The 18,035-nt window shown below is 43.1% G+C and overlaps 4 non-coding genes across 4 annotated transcripts; all 4 read right to left on the reverse strand.

The window, feature by feature from the left end:
- Nucleotides 1-1,091: 1,091 nt before the first annotated feature.
- Trnam-cau (transfer RNA methionine (anticodon CAU)) lies at nt 1,092-1,164 on the reverse strand. The gene has a single exon. It is a non-coding gene; the product is annotated as a tRNA-Met (tRNA).
- Nucleotides 1,165-1,254: 90 nt separating this feature from the next.
- Nucleotides 1,255-1,326, reverse strand: Trnam-cau (transfer RNA methionine (anticodon CAU)). Its single transcript has one exon. It is a non-coding gene; the product is annotated as a tRNA-Met (tRNA).
- Nucleotides 1,327-1,837: 511 nt separating this feature from the next.
- On the reverse strand, nt 1,838-1,909 carry Trnad-guc (transfer RNA aspartic acid (anticodon GUC)). Its single transcript has one exon. It is a non-coding gene; the product is annotated as a tRNA-Asp (tRNA).
- Nucleotides 1,910-13,727: 11,818 nt separating this feature from the next.
- Nucleotides 13,728-13,810, reverse strand: Trnal-cag (transfer RNA leucine (anticodon CAG)). Its single transcript has one exon. It is a non-coding gene; the product is annotated as a tRNA-Leu (tRNA).
- Between the last annotated feature and the right edge of the window lie 4,225 nt (nt 13,811-18,035).

Here is an 18,035-nt window from a genome sequence, read left to right on the forward strand (position 1 = left end):
GATACCCCTCAAAAACACTGTGGGACCCCTCTAAACGCCTCTGAGACCCCCTAAAGTGCCCTTGAGATCGCCTAGAACCATCCTGTAAACCCCTGGAACGCCCTGCAACGCTCCTGAAATCCCGTTGAACTTATTTTAAACCCTCTGAAACGCCTCTTAGTCCCCCTGAGATCCCTGGAACTCCACAAGGATGCCTTGAAATGCCCCTGAGATCCCTAAAGCGCTTCCTAGCTCTTGACACTCCCTAAAGCTCCCTAAAGTTCTAAAAATCTGAAAAAAATCATAGTGGCTCAGGAAAAGGTGCTCTTTCGTATAGAATCCAAAAATCGATACATTTTTCTTAATTTAAAAACCCAATTGTCAATCATTTTGAGGTTAGCTTCGTTGGTGTAGTAAAGAATAGATCCCATAGATTTAAAAGAAGTTCATGTCAAAGTTCAAGAAGAAATTTCTAGAAGAAGTTGTAGTTCATTTTTTCAGGATCCCGGAAAAGTTTCTGGTCGTAGTGAGCACAAAAGATTGTGCCGACAAAAGTGCTTGTTTTAGCCTGTAATTATCGATTATGCAACTTCATGTCACTCGTTTTAGTATCATAATAACCTACTTTTCCATACTGGTTCATTATACAACTGAAAAAAGTTGCATAGTAAAAATTAGTTGCATAATGTTCATAATGCAACCCATTTGAGTGCATTATGCCCATTATGAAACTCAAATGAATTGCATAATGAAAAATTCATTGCACAAAATTGTGTGTTCAACTCGTTGCAAAACTCGATTTTTTCAGCACGAGTCGTATTTATCCAACTCTGCAAGCCTGCTTGGATAAATGTACGAATAGTGCTGAAAAAAAAAAACATCTTTTTGCAACTCGTTGCATAAATAACTGTTGCATCATTTAGCAACGTATACACACTAGCAAACGTCAAAGCGATCGAACACTAGCGCCTCTGGTTGAAGGAATCGTGTACCAAGCCCTTTTATTCTGAAGAATATGTCACGTCTTTTTGTCTGTGACCATCGGCGTATAACGTTTCCCAGACAGAGCAAAGTACTGCTCCGACATAAACTTGAAACCCTTAAAAATAGTATGCCCCGAGTGAGGATCGAACTCACGACCTTAAGATTATGAGACTTACGCGCTACCTACTGCGCCATCGAGGCTTGCGGTATATAGATTCTTTATTAATAATCACGTTCAGAAACATTTATCGACATAGCAAACTAGTAAAAAAAAAAAGAATCACTTCGGATTAGCAGAGCGTAGTTTCGATCTACGGACCTCTGGGTTATGGGCCCAGCACGCTTCCACTGCGCCACTCTGCTTCACATAAATAATTGTTTATTACACCACGAATCATAACCCCCAAAATGTTTGAAAGTTCTCAGATAATTTGGCAGATTCTTTATTACACCAACGTACCTAACCTCAAAATGACTGACAATTCTCAGGTCATTTTGACAAGATGTAACATGAACATGGAAAAGACGACAACAAGGTCGGTAAAGTAGTTGATATTTTTTGTCTTTTTCGTGCATGTGTGTGATCTATCAAAATAACCTGAGAATTGTCAATCATTTTCAGGTTAGGTTTGGTGGTATTCTTCATTACATCAACAAAGCTAGCCATGAAAATGTTTGACACTTCTCAGGTCATTTTGACAGACCACACACATGCACGAAAAAGACGGATAATATATTCTACTTTATCGACCTTGTTGTCATCCTTTTCATGCTCATGTTACATCTTTCAAAATGTCAAAATGACCTGAGAATTGTCAGTCATTTTGAGGTTAGGTTCATTGGTGTAATAAAGATTAAAGGCAAAAGAATTATCCTCCCCGACGGGGAATTGAACCCCGGTCTCCCGCGTGACAGGCGGGGATACTGACCACTATACTATCGAGGATCTGTGTTTTCATTACGTAACTGAATGTGTTTTGCATTACACGCATTACTAAAATATGTAGATATTATGGCGAACTATACGTAAACGATCTATCATAGCAAATAAAAAGAAAGATTATCACAACAGATGTATCGGACAGAAGGTATTTGTTTCATATAAAAAATATATATAATTGCTAATAAGTCTGTGATCCTTCATAATTAAATATAAACGCTTATCAATCTATTACTTTACTTTGACCAGAATATCAACAACGTGCCATTGTATAGATTTTGGAAATTACGGAATCCAAATTGCAAAAAATAATCCAAACTTGTTCTTTTACAGGCAGCAGCACCTATTACCGGTTGCACTTCATCACTCAATTTCCAGAGTCCTGCCATTTTTACTGATACGTGCAAAGTGTCCGTCCGTACGCAAGATGCAGTGTAGAAAGAATCGAATGCTTCCCTCATCTGACCTGACGGACGACTACGGCGCGGCGCGACGGTGACATGAATGTCCGATGAAGGCAAATTATTGTGCTACTGTATGCACCGCTGCGTTGAGGTGCAATTTTCGGTGCGCAAACAAGTCTCAATTCAGCCAGCCAGCATTGAATCTACCACACCACACACAGCAGGAGAGAGCAGCCTGGATGCATTCCAATGAGCCTGCTTGTTTACTGCTGCAGCGAATGCTACTGGCTGGGTGCTGTTTTGCATGCAACACTCTCCGGCCAGCCTAAACTCGTCTCCATCAGAGTCACATAATTTAGCTAGAAGGACCCCATACGCAGTAGGGTAGTTTAGTACACAACTGGCACGAACCGAGATTCAAACAAAAACGTCACGCATCATCGGAAGGCCTGCAGTTTGCATCGGTTTTTGGCCTCCTGCCTAAATCGATGGTGGTGAGGCCAATCTGCATGGTCTTCAATGCACTTTTTTGCAGAACGCCTTAGGCCAGTCCACCGCGCCGGTGTGCTACCGGTGTTACCGATGCGATACGATATGCAATGCATGCAGCCGATTGCTTGTTTACTCTTCGATCGATCCTGCTGGCCGGCTGGCGATGACAAAAGTTGCTCCAGCCAACGCCGAAGCAAGCAGGACGGTCGCAGCTGGCTGGCTGATTGAGAATGCATATGCGGGCAGTGCTAAATAAATAATTAGGTTTGAAGCAGAAATTATTGCCGGTAAAGTTGCGGAGCAATTTCCCGTTTTTGGGTTCAATTAGGTTTGATTAAAGTCGTATTTCATGCGAGGAAAGTTTGATTTTCAGGGACGAGGATGGAGACCATGAATTGTTGATGATGAGGCACCTTCTACTTGTTAAGGAGAAACTTCAAAGAATACCAATATGGCTGCCACAATGGCCGACTTGGACCCCTACTCACGTTTTCAAGAGCACAAATCTTAAAAATTCGTAAACAAATGCGCTGAATTTGGAAAAGCTGCCTCTTTTTGTAAGTGAGCAAAGCCAGGAAAATCAAGTTTGGTTTGGTTCGATGCTTCCCCAGTAGACCTGTTCACTTTGAAACTTTTTTCTCCGATTCTCCGTGACACATAAAATTATCAATCCACATGCAAAAACAAGTCTTCAGTCCAAAATTGAGCCAAATTGATAAGGATTTAAAGGTGTATCAAGTCGATTTTGTGTTTTTTTAACCGTTTTCACAGAAATTTACTCATAAATCCAGAAAATTGCTCCGAAAGGGTGCCGAAAATACCGTTAGGATATAGTTAGGACAATACTCTACAACTTTGCCGAAGATACTACGGTGTTTAAATTGCTTATTTTGAAGCTATTCAATAATTTTAGTTGAAAAATCACTAAAAAACACGATATTTTTACGATTTTACATATAAAAATCATGTAATTTTACACTATTTTAGGTGACTAAATTAATTTGCTATTTCTCCTTTGTGTAACGAACATTTCGTCCATACATCGTTTTTGTGTAGGAATTCGTTTTCATTGACTAATTATCAAAAGTATGTCACGTTGATACTAAAAATCGCGTAGAGTTGCCAGCACGAATTAAAACAAAGTTACCCATGATTAAGACGTCATGCCATCGTATTCTAATGTCTTTTGATTCAAGTATCAGAAATGGCGCAGATGATAAGGCTCGAGCCTGCGGTTCAGAAGGTCCCAAGTTCAAGCTCAAATACATAATAAACTTTTTTTTCTTTCTTTGTAGCAGTTAGGATGATGAATCTGCCATGACTTACACGCAATCTCCCAATCCCAAATAATGATGATCGGGACCTGCCAATTAAGCCCATTCCAGGACTAGCTAGATATTTAGTTTACTTGTTGACAAGAAATCGTGTCGACGAGATCAGCTGGACGAAATATTGGGCATCTGTTTGATACCGATCAATTTAGCTAAAACAATTCAATACAAAGATGGAACTGCTTCTGGATGCAAAATTTACAATACAACTGTGGAGATTACTTGCATCTATCTAGCCACAAGCAACACAACTAAACGATAAAGGGAAACTACATTCTTACTATGTACTCTACGGTTTCGAAGCAAGGCTATGATGCCAAATTGCAATGAGATGCAGAGCGTAGTCTCATTAACTTATAGCTGGATCGAGACGCAAAAAATCCTATTCCTGGACTCGAACCTTGAATCTTCAAATCGTCAGTCTCATGCTCAACCATCTACACCAAATTGAAACTGATGCAGATGCGACAAAGAAATGTAATGACGTTTGAATAATGGGTAACTTTGTTTAATTTTGTGCTGGCAACTCTATGCGATTTTTAGTATCAACGTGACATACTTTTGATAATTAGTCAATGAAAACGAATTCCTACACTAAAATGATGTATGGACGAAATGTTCGTAACACATAGGAGCAATAGCTTATTAAATTAGTCACTTAAAACAATGTAAATTTACATGACTTTTACATGAAAAACCGTAAAAATATTGTATTTTTTCGTGATTTTCTAACGAAAATTGTTGAATAACTTTGAAATAAGCAATTTAAACACCGTAGTGTGTTCGGCAAAGTTGTAGAGTATTGTTCCAACTATATTTTAACGGTGTTTTCGGTACCTTTTTGGTGCAATTTTCTGGATATTGGAATACATTTTCGTGAAAATGCTCGAAAAAACACAAAATCGATTTGATACACCTCTAAACCTTTATCAATTTGGCTCATTTTTGGACTGAAGACTTGTTTTTGCATGTGGATTGATAATTTGATGTGACACGGGTAGGTCAAAAAAAGTGAACAGGTCTATTCCCCAGGTAACAATTTGATGTTGATTAAGCGCTTCTCTAACTTATGCTAATCAGCCTTAATTTGATCAAAAGCTGACCAAAAGAACTGTAAACATTTGTTCAGCTCTTATACACCCAATTTTGGTGATTTTATCCAGCCATAAGTTGATTTGAGCTCTCCATGAAGCTGGATTAAGGTTGAAGAAGCGTTCATATCCGAGCGAAGAACGCTTTTCAGCCTTTATTCAGCAAATGGGAATGATTTATGATTCTATTTATAAAACAGACAAGGATCAGTCAAAGCTTTAGAGTCGCTTATTCATCTTTAGTTCAGCAATTCATCATCACTTATGCAGCACTACTAAATTAAAAAAAAAAAACAGAATTAGTCCCACAGAATTTAAGCACAAATTGCCAGAACTCTTGGTCTAGATGTAGAATAGCAGTTCATAGTTGCTGAAATTGAAATATATAAATGATGATTAATTGAGAATCGAACTTCGGTGCACTGATTCATAGTCACTTACCTTAGCATCTGCTCTACCTGAAATGGTACGAGCTTAGTGATTTGTGAAAGAACAAGCTATACCGTCGTGTCTGAATAAAGGTTTAACAATTTTGAACAAAGGCTGTGTTGAGGTTGAATAAGCGGTGAAAGTGCTTTGTTACGAATGCATGGACTAGCTGTCAAATCATCATTGTTTTGTTTACAGTTCAGTGCTCCTCGCTTCGCTTATCGCAAAACACCGCTGCAGTCAGAGAAAATGAACAGAAATACAGGTAAATATTCATAATTAATATTCCACGGTGTGGATAACAAGTATCTGTTATCTATTTTTAGAGAACGCTGGTTGATTCGCCGTTGTCGAAACGGTAGAACGCGGAAAACCGACGACATGCTCTAAATTATTGATGTTGCTTGTAATGTACTCAATCCCATAGATAGTTTTGAAATCCTCAATATACTTCTCAAACATCAGTTGAGCAGTTTTTCGATGTTGTTTATGAGCATCAGTTGAACAAATAGTTACTGCAACAAATAATAGCAAGAAATTCTTATAAACACGCTCATTTAGAATATCTTTCAAGACAACAATCCCTACGTTATTAAGGAAACTTCTCCATTCTACTCCTTTCCAAAATGATAAGCAGTTCATTCCTCTCATAGATCGATGAATTTCTGATGGAAGTTGGGTATTTATGAGGGAAGTTGTTAATTTTTCAATATCCCGAGCACACAGTTTTCCTTCGTATCCGAGACTTCCATATCGCCATCCAATTAAATAGACACCGTTTCATAATTCCAAGCTCAAGCAAATGAAGGGAATCTGCTACCATAAAATCCTTAATCATGTCGAAACCAGGTACTTTCAAAATTGGAGAATTGGAGACGACAAAATCCCATTCTTTATTTTCTGAAAATATGGTCTTCAACACTTTTTCACATTTCTCACGTCTTTTTTTAAATTCTTTATTTTTTATTCTTTATTATTACGGATTATTGCGGAAATAGATATCATTCATTTTGAATGTTATTTTTGATTTACAATCTTTTTTTTGTGAATTATTATGATCCGCAAAACTTTCTCATTGATGGTTTGTTATTATCATTAAAGGCTGAATAAAAGAGTCCTAGCGCATAACTTTCAATATTGTAGAAAGGCTGGATAAATGGATATAGAGAAGTTGGATAATCTTCTATTGAGTATCATATTCAGCATACTTTGATAAGCTGAACTAAAGATACTTTGTAAACTCAACAAGCTACTTTTCAACTAGATGTTCAGCTTCCGGCTTATTCAGCTATTGGCACCATTAACCAACCATTGTTCAGCATTGACTCTCACTGCTCAGCTACCATTGTTACTTGGGGTTCGTCAGATTTGTGTCTCTAAAGTTTGTATGCGAAATTGCAATGGAATTTCTTGATGTTTCACCTTAAAGGCTGTTAAAGATGGTTGGTTTGTCCAATGTTTCGTATAATTCAGATCCCATTGAGATCCACGAGTCTTTGCCCAGCAACTCCTATTCCTACCTCCGCGGGGCAACGGCCGGGTTGCGAACAACCTTAAGGATCGGGTCCAATCCCGGTGGGAGCTTTGGCCGTAGGCTGACAGGGAAAGGAGTGTCTGCTTATGCAAACCTGAGGGTCTGTTCTCCAGGAGGAGCGGCTCACAGCAACGTCTGATTCTCATGTTAGAGGCAGCTGATCGACATCCAAGTGCCAAGGAAGGACCCTAAGCTCAAATGTGCACTATGGTCTTTCGGAATATAGGGGAATGTGACCGGCCCTGCGAGTCAGCCGTAAAAAGAGCATTGCAACGGAAAATCAGCAACAGAATCATACGGGCCGGGACCAACCACAACAACCCTAGCGAATAAATAGGACTTACGATTGGAAACTCGGTACGTGGAACTGCCGATCTCTCAACTTCATCGGGAGCACCCGCATACTCGCCGATCTACTGAAGGACCGCGGGTTCGGCATCGTACCGCTGCAGGAGGTGTGTTGGACAGGATCCATGGTGCGAACTTTAGAGGTAATCATACCATCTACCAGAGAGGCGCGTGATCGGTTGGCAGCCGATTGACGAAATAATGTGCGGCTTGAGGATCAAGGGCCGATTCTTCAACTTCAGCATAATAAACGTGCACAACCCACACTCCGGAAGTACTGATGATGACAAGGACGCACAGCTCAAACGCGAGTACGATCGCTGCCCAAGCCACGACATATGGTAAGTTCAGCGCCCACCAGCAGACGCACGAAAACGGCCTACGACTCATGGATTTCGCTGCCTCCAAAAATATGGCCATACGTAGCACCTATTTCCAACACAGCCTCCCTTATCGTTACACCTGGAGATCACCACAGCAGACGGGATCTCAAATCGACCACGTTCTGATTGACGGACGGCACTTCTCCGACATTATCGACGTCAGGACCTATCGTGGCGCCAACATCGACTCCGACCACTATCTGGTGATGGTCAAACTGCGCCCAAAAGTTTCCGTCGTCAACAATGTACGGTACCGGCGACCGCCACGGTACAACCTAGAGCGACTAAAACAACCGGATGTCGCCTCAGCATTCGCACAGAATCTCGTGGCTGCGTTGCCAGACGAGGACGAGCTCGATGAGGCCCCTCTAGAGGACTGCTGGAGTACAGTGAAAGCAGCCATCAACGACGTAGCCGAGAGCACCATCGGGTACGTGGAACGGAATCGACGAAACGAATGGTTCAACGAAGAGTGCAGAACGGTTTTGGAAGAGAAGAACGCAGCGAGGGCGGTAATGATGCAGCAAGGGACTCGACAGAACGTGGAACGTTACAAACAGAAGCGGAAACAGCAGACCCGCCTCTTTCGGGAGAAAAAGCGCCGCCTGGAAGAAGCGGAGTGTGAAGAAATGGAGCTGCTGTGCCGTTCCCAAGAAACACGGAAGTTCTATCAGAAGCTCAACGCATCCCGCAACGGCTTCGTGCCGCGAGCCGAAATATGCAGGGATAAAAACGGAGGCCTCTTGACGGACGGACGTGAGGTGATCGAAAGGTGGAAGCAGCACTTCGATCAGCACCTGAACGGCGTGGAGAACGTAGGCACGGGAGCCCACGGCAACGGAGGAAACGACGACGCCAGTGCAGCGGAGGACGGAAATGAACCGACTCCCACGCTGAGGATGTTGAGGATGTCATTCATCAGCTCAAAACCGACAAAGCAACTGGTAGGGATGGTATCGCAGTTGAACTCTTCAAGATGGGCTCAGAAAAGTTGGTCACCTGTCTGCATCGGCTGATAGTCAGGATCTGGGAAACCGAACAGCTACCGAAGGAGTGGAAGGAAGGGGTAATCTGCCCCATTCACAAGATAGGCGACCATTTGGAATGGGAAAACTTCAGGGTGATCACTATTTTGAATGCTGCCTACAAAGTGCTATCCCAGATCATCTTCTGTTGCCTGTCACTTATAACGAATTAGTTCGTGGGAAGTTGCCAAGCCGGCTTCATCGACGGCTGGTCGACAACGGACCAGATGTTCACCATACGGCAAATTCTCCAGATATGCCATGAATACTAGCGTGGTTCAAAAAATCATTTTTGCTCCACATCGCTTATTGGATTCCCAGCCGGATTATATGCCTTCTCCCAAAATTTATGCTCAATTGGTTGAAAATTGAGACTGCACAAGTCCTTCAAAGTTTGTATGGGAATTACTATGGGAAAACGAAGTTTTTCATTCAATCGACTGTGGCATTTCCCCAAGTGCCCTAGAGGGGTAATTGACCCATGGCACTCCTAGGCTACTCTATTAGTTACAACTTTGCCGAAGACCGCATTCAAATCGGACGCCTCATTAATTAGTTATCGATTTTTATCCAGAATTGAAATCTTTACTCATGATGGTTAAACTATTCGGTGGGCATCACTGCATTTTGCAGTGAAACATAGTAGCCATGATTTGAGTGTGCTATCTTTGGTACCATATGCAGCAATGTTGCCTGCTGTGAAGCTGGAGGATCACTGTTAAAGTTTGTCAAGTTGGATTCAAATCGATAACTAATTAATGAGGCGTCCGATTTGAATGCGGTCTTTGGCAAAGTTGTAGCTGATAGAGTAGCCTAGGAGTACCAAGGGTCAACTAACCCTCTAGGGCAGTTGGAAAAATGCCAAGGCCGACTGAATGAAAAACTTCAATTTCCCATAGTAATTCCCATACAAACTTTGAAGGGCTTGTGCAGTCTCAATTATCAACCAAATGAGCTCAAATTTTGGGAGAAGGCATATAATCTGGTTACGAATCGAATAAGCGGTGTGGAGCAAAAACGATTTTTTGAACCACGCTAATGAATACCCGGGACCAACACATCACCTGTTCATCAACTTTAAAGCGGCATATGACAGTATCGACCGCACAGAGCTTTGGAAAATCATGGACGAAAAAGGCTTTCTACGGAAGCTGACTAGACTGATTAAAGCAACGATGGACGGTGTAAGGAACTGAGTAATGGTTTCGGGCGATCTGTCTAGTTCGTTCGAATCTCACTGGGGACTGTGACAAGGTGATGGACTCTCATGCCTACTCTTCAACATCGCTCTGGAAGGTGTGATGCGACGAGCCGGGCTCAACAGCCGGGGAACGGTTTTCACAAAATCCGGTCAATGTGTATGCTTCGCGAACGACATGGACATTACCGCCAGATCATTTGGAACCCTGGCAGAACTATACACCCGCCTGAATCACGCGAAGCAGTAAAGGCCGGACTGGTGGTGAATGCGTACAAAACAAAGGGGTGTTTACCTTCTCGATGTGTTCGGCAAAGTTTGAGTACTGAGCAAGGGCTATCAGGTATCAGGTATCAGGTATCAGTAGGTCGGCTCCAGAGGCACGTTCTCCTCCATTTGAGAAATTGGTGCCATCGCTATGAATACGAGCCTATTCATCATTCACCTGAGGGAGAGGGAAGGGATGCATAAGGGATGGGATAGGGAAAGGGTCTACATACATAAAAGCACAAGCGTACCACAACGGGTTCAAATAGCGCCCTGAAAAGGGCACCGTAAAAACGCATATAGCATAAAGTAGCTACTTACCACAACGGGTTCAGAACAACACAACATCCTGAAGATTTAGGCCTCTTCGGTCAGTTTCACTTAATCAAGATTGTCCATTAACTGGGGATGTAGCTAGTTATCAAGTGAAGTTCCAGACTTCTCTATCTCAGGATCGAAAGTAGATAGTAATGTGTTTTCTTTGTCCTCAAAGTTGTAAGGAAGAACAAGAATATTCTGGTGATTCATTAATTCGTTGGCGATTTCACCAAGTGGCGATAGTTATCATGGAAAAATTAAAACTTCTTTATCTCGGGATACAAAGCAGATAGAAAAGTGTCGTTTTCGGCAAAGTTGTTCAGAGGAACAAAAATATTCTGGCGACTCTTCAATCAGTTGGAGATTTTGCCACTAGGTAGCGCTAGTTATCAAGGACAGTGACGACAGGGGGACGTCGATTTATTATGTCACACTTTTTTACAGGACCACCATAATATTTGCGAAACGTACCAACTGATACAAATCCTGCTCTTCAGCTTATGGGCACTTCCACATCCTTTGGAATTACCCCAGAGATTCTCTTTCGAATGTGTCTCCACGGATTTCTGCCCAGGATTCTTCCAGAGATTCGTTCAGGATCCAAATTTTCCAGACTGGATTTCTTCTGAAATTCAATGTATGATCTTGTTATTTTCTCAAGGATTCCTCGGGTAATCCTCCAGAGATTGTCTTCAGAATTATTTCATTGATTTCTCTGGCTTCCAGCCAGAGCATTACCTAGAATTCTCTCAGCAGAGGAATTCTTCCCAGGAATCATCACTTTTTTTCAGGATTCCTCCATAGATTACTTTTGAGATTCCTTCATGGATGATTTTAAAGATTTCTCTCTTGAGAATTCTTGAAAGATTTTCTCAAGAATCCTACTGGAATGTTTCTCAGGATTCCTTCAAAGATCAATTCTTTTGTGCCTCCAAAGGATTCTCGTGATTCAAGCAGAAATCTATTTCTTCAAGAATTATTCCAAGGATTATTTCCGAAATTGCTCCAACGATTCATCCCAAACAATCTGCGAGGGTTCTGTTCAGGATTCCTGCAAAGGCTATTCAAAGATTTTGCATTATTTTTCCAGGAATTTCTCTAAAGCCCTGATTCTTTTGTTGTAAAATATGTCTATGAATAATGAATAATGAAGATTTTGATGCTCGATAAAATCATTTCCACATGAACGGCATCTTTCCATCCAATAAAAATATCGCAAATCCGTACAAAACTTCGAAACAAACAAAAACATCGAAATTCTACAGTAATTTGTCTTTCGGAGGATTTCGGTAATTCGGACAGCCTCCCTAAAATTCAATTAACCGGACGTTCGGTAGTCGTATCGATTGCCAAACACATTACCGAACGTTTAGCTGTTGAAAATTCAGTTAAAAAAAACACCAAATTCTGTAAATAATTTAAGTCTCACAAGGATATTTAGCTATATTTGAATTAACATGATCAGTGTTGCCAGCAATGTGAAACAATAATGTACTATAACATTGTCGAACATTCGATCTGCCTGTCTCATACCAAATCTGAGATACAGGTCGGACTTGACTATCCGTGATTCTATTATCCGGAAATTTCGATTATCCGGGTGTTTTTTTTTTAGAGTCACCCGGATAATCGAGTCGAACCTGTATAGGCCTTTTCAGTTGACAGGTTCACGTATACCACTGTACAACTTCCAAACAAAGGCACAAACGCTGAACTGTCAGTTTCATAAGAGAACTGTCAAAGGCCCCAAAGATCAGCTGATTTTAGACTTCAAATGAAAAGGCCCATTGAGCTTTATTATAATCTGCATAATCGATGTTGCCAGCAATAATAGTTATTTATGAACAAGTTGCAAAATGATGATTTTTCAGCACGAGTTGCACTTTTGTTTTAGTGAAGAAAAGTAGGCCGTTACAACCGTGAGTGGAAAGTAGGGGAAAACGCAACGCAATTACAAAAAATATGTTTTGTGTCGCAGTGTGAAACAATGTACTGCACTTGAGGTGCTTTATAACATTAATTGGGTTTTTAAATTAAGAAAAATGTATTGATTTTTTGATTCTATACGAAAGAGCACCTTTTCTTGAACCACTATGATTTTTTTTAGATTTTTATAACATTATTTTGGTACCTCTAAAATCAATTTCGAAGAGATGTTTCGAAATCACCTTTTGACAGCTGGGCAACTGCTTGACAGCTCCGCCAAGTACAAAATGCAACGAGGGGTGATTCGACAAATCGTTCCCATACAAACTTTAAACTGATTATTAAATAGGTTCCCGGGCACCAAAATTAATGAAAATTTGGATTTCGGCTCAGTTTTGTATGCACTTATGCAGATTCAGAATATGAAATTATCTCAACAACGCTAAAGAAGCCAATTGGATGTGTTAATCACCGTTAACTGATATTTATCTGTTTCATTGATGTTTCTCGGTGAGCCAATGAAAACTACTGATTTAACGTTGTGGCATTATAACATTGCATAACAACAGCTTTATAACATTGTCGAACATTTGAATTGCCTATCTCACACCAAATCTGAGATATTTAGTTTTATTGAATTCTTCATGGTCAGTGTTGCCAGCAATTACATACTTTTTGTGTCGCAATGTGAAATGATGTATTTACTGCACTTGACGTGTCGAGCATTCGAATGAATTATCACACACCAGATCTGAGATATTGAGCTATATTTGAATCTACATGACCAGGGTTGCCAGCTACTGCAAGAATTAAAAAGTGGACGTAAATCAACGCGGAGTAAAATAAATGGACGTAGAATAAGGTAGGAGTGTACCTAGTTTCGTTTTTGCTGAGGTTTTCAAATTAGGATATGCAAATTCTCGAGTCCACGGTGGAAACAAATAGAGAGGAATCGAGTGATTCTCACTGCTGGCTTCATGTGGGCCAAATTCCATTAAAATTTGACAAGATTTTTAGGAGAATTTCACGAGCTACCGTATATTTAGTATTGTAATATGTATGACCAAAATATTCATCTTGTCAGAAGTGGGATTCGAACCCACGCCTTCAGAGAAGACTACGACCTGAACGTAGCGCCTTAGACCACTCGGCCATCCTGACTTAGAAAACACTTGTAAAATTTGTCAATTTTTTCCCCTATTTTTTTCTAACTGTTCACCTCGTTTCATGTGTGCCGACAAAAAAATCGCTTTGCTCCCGTCCTCCCAATGCAGAGAGTAACGGTAAAAACTCAATTGGATATTTATAAATTATACAGTGTGTGTGAGCTAAACCTCATTTAAAATAAACTGCCGACTCTCGTGACGGTAGACTATTAGAAGAACGCGAGCTCACCGGAACGGTTCTGCTCTCCCTCTTTCACACTCTCGCTCGAATCCATTTCCTCGGTCCGGTCCGGTCACCAACAAACAACGGGGTTGCGACATCAGAAGGACTATGCCACTGCGCTGCTCCTGTATGCTGGTGGTGGGTAGCTGCGGCAAAGACTCAAAATTACCTTCATCCGAATAATTTATGGAAAAGCGTTTTTGTTTCGCAGTTCACGCAGGCATGGTACCAGCCAGCGCGCAGAACCCATCCTGGCGGAGGCGATCTGCTGCATCCATCGAACGACATGCATGCTCGGTCGGTAGGCATTTCGTGTGATTCAATTTCTGTTGGTTGTTGATTGCTGGTTGCTTGCTGCGCTAACGCTGCTGGCATGCGAAAGCTATTAAACGACATGCAACCCGACTGGCAAGGGACGAACAAAGATTAACTTCTAATGTTTCGTAAATACTGAGTAAAGCGTGTCATCGAAGTGCAGGTTGATGGTCAGAACAGCACAGCATGGTGAAGATCACTTCAGCAAACGAAAAATTCCAAAGCGATAACGTTTTGATTGATGAACGGCTGTTCTCCGACTTTATCGACGTCAGGACCTATTTGGCGATCGATTCTGTCCACGGTACAACCTAGAGCGACTTAAACAACCGGATGTCGCCACACAACACGCGCAGAATCTCGAGGCAGAGTAACCAAACGACTGGGAGCTCCATGAGACTTCTCTTTAGAGCTCAGCTGGAGTACATTTACAGCAGCTATCAACGCCGTAGCTGGAAGCTCTGTGAAACAGAATCGACGGAACGACTGGTTCAAAGAGGAGTGTTGAGAGATTTTGGAGGAGAAGCACGTAGGGCGGGTTGATCATGCTACAGCATTGGACCCGGCGTAACGTGAAACGTTACAAACGGAAGCAAAGCTGTAACTGCAGACCCACCTACTTTGAGAGAAGAAACTTCACCTGGATCTGGGAGAAACATGTTCAGGAACCGCCTAACTGTAGTACATGTACCAAGAATCACCGCTATCAGGATGCTGTTCAGGTCCTTCTTCAATTCCAGCTCTTCTAGGGACCTTAGGAAAGATTTCGGAACAACTCTGGTTGCCGAGAGAACGACCGGAACTATACGGACGTCCTCCAAGTGCCACATCTGCTTCAACTCCTCCGCTAGGTCGTGGTACTTGGTTATCTTGCCGGAGAACATTGATTGGGCATTATGGTCTAACGGTACAGCGATGTCAATGAGGGTTACCCGCTTCATCCTTTTGTCGTAAACCACAATGTCGGGCCGGTTGGCACGAATGAGGACGTCCGTAATGATCTCGCGATCCCAGTACAGCTTTATGCAACTATTTTCCAGAACCGGGTCCGGCTGGTACTTGTAGTAGAGTTCAAATCTGTCGACCAAGTTGTGATTTAAAGCAAGCTGTTGGTGCACAATCTTCGCAACTTCGTTGTGACGATTGAGGGTAGGCTGATCGAGCTAACACTGAACAGCCTGCAACGACATGCTCGATCGTTTCTCCTACTGAATTGTACTTCCTGCAGCGGTCCTCCACGTCTTCGTGCAATATGTACCGCCGATAGTTCTTCGTCGCAATTACCCGGTCCTGGATGGCTACCATGAAACCTTCTGTTTCCGAGAAGAGGTCACCCCGCACCAGCTACGCGTTCGACGCCGCCTTATCGATGTGCTCGAGTTCCAGTTGATGGGAGTGCGTCCCATGCAACTCCTTCTGCTTTCACGCTACGATCATCTCGTCAACGCTCTTGATGTCGCAGTTCAGCTGGTAATCCTCCAGTGCCAGATACAGGGCGCTGTAACCGTGGTCAGCTTCACATACAGTGCGATACATTTCATGACGGTTCTGGTTTTCTATGAAATATGCCCGCTACTGCTGGATCTGGGAGACACATAGTGCCTGGATATTGGTGACGCCTCTTCCTCCTGCTGCGCGTGGCAGGGTGACTCTCTCGATGGACGACATTGGATGGCGCATGCGGTGCTTGGTGAACGCCACTCGTACTGCTTGTTATAACGCCTCGAGGTCAGTCTTGGTCCACTTTACCACCCCAAAGCTGTATAGGTCAATATGGGTACAGGAAACGTGTTGATCGCCTTCACCTTGGTGCCGGCTGACAGAAAGCTCCTCAGAACACAGTTGACACGATGCAAGAACTTGTCCTGCAGTTCCTTCTTGATCGCTGTGTGGCGAATACCTCTCAGTTGCAGGAAGCCGAGGTATTTTAAGCTTCGCCTTCAACCATATTCTGAATCTCCTCCTGCTCAAGCGGATACAGCTGGTGTCTACTACTGACCGACATTTGTCAATGCCAAACTCCATCCGGATGTCATTTCTGAACACCGTCACAAGCTGCAACAGTTGATGCAGCCTCTGTAATGATTCCGCAAACAGCTTCAGGTCGTCCATAAAGAAGAAGGTGTGGGTTATTCTTTTATTCTTTCCCCCACTTTTCAGTTGGTAGCCATAGTTGCATTGGTTTAGTGCTCTGCTGAGGGGGTTCATCGCAAGGCACAACCATAGCGGACTAAAGGTATCATTGCCTTGAAATATCCCCCTCCTGATACGAAGAGTTCTGGACCGCAACACAGCTATTTCGTCGGTAATTTGTAGGAACGTGCTCCACATCTCTATAGCGTGTTGCATCAGCCTGATGACGTTCCCGTCTACCTTGTACAACTGCAGTAACTTAAGAAGGTACTGAGTCGCACGCCTTCTTGTAGTCGATGTACGCCATGCTCAGGTTCCTCTGCTTTTCGGTGGCTTGACCCACAATGACTGCATCTATGATGACCTGATCTTTGTAGCCTTGCGTGGTTTTGTGACACCCTTTTTGATCCTCGGTCATCACGATGTTGGCATCGCAGTGGGCTTGTATCCTCCTCGCTATTACCCACGACAGCACTGTTGTACAGATTTGAAAGGCACGTTATTGGTCCTGTTTTTTTTTCCTTCTAAACCATAGGGGGATAATCTGCTCAACAGACACCCTAACAGAAGGTTAGGGTAGTGTAGGTCTGACAGGCCGTCTTCTACAACAAAAGTAAAATCCAGGACTACTCTCTCCTCGTACCCACTAAACCATTCCTATGGTCGCCAAACCCTACGTCTCTCCGGAACCACCAAGAAGGTATTGCTTCAGAGAGGGGCTAGTGCACATCGCACCCACAAGGTTAGCTGCGTAGCTTGCAGCAACGAACATCGATGACTCGCTTTGGAGAGTCCATCACGGTAGCATGCTGGCGCTTAGCCAGTTTCCCGAGTGGTCCTCGCCACTCCCTTTGTCCTCGGAAGGCGGGCAGGGTCAACCCCGCCCGCGCCCTACTGCTGAGCGGACATCAAGAACTGATGCCCACGTGCAACCCGATCTGACCTGCCCGTAAGGAAGGGTATCACTACCCTTCAGGCCCTATCAGATGCACCCGTAGGTTGCAGACAACAGGATCTCACCTACCCCGACCCTTGCCGGGGACCCCTTTCCAACCGCGGGCTCGGATCCAACCCAGTAGACCGACGCCACGACAGCACCACTACCGGGACTTCCTCTCCGCGGCCACTTAATCGTTGTAAGGGTCGATCTCGACCGCAGGGCACCGGTATGACCTACGAAGCCGACTCCGAACCCCTGGACCACCTCTTGTACTGCATCTGGACTAGCCATTCTCCGAGTCCACGCGCCACCTCCTCTGTAGCTCCCAGACGATGTGGGTAATAGCCGTTGAAACGGCGTTCCAGCCAAACTCATCCCTACACATCCTCTGGACCAAGTTGTCCGGAGTTGTGTCCTCCCCGCATGTGGCAAGCATGCGGTCACGCATTGTGCGAAAACGCGGGCACACGAACAAAACGTGTTCCGCCGTTTCCTCTAAACCATTGCACACTGGGCATTCGGGAGAATCCGCATGCCCGAAACGGTGTAGATACTGTCGGAAGCAACCATGACCTGTAAGGACCTGTGTCAGGTGGAATGTAACTTCCC

This window comes from Aedes albopictus, chromosome 3, assembly GCF_035046485.1.
Source record: "Aedes albopictus strain Foshan chromosome 3, AalbF5, whole genome shotgun sequence".
NCBI lineage: Eukaryota > Metazoa > Arthropoda > Insecta > Diptera > Culicidae > Aedes > Aedes albopictus.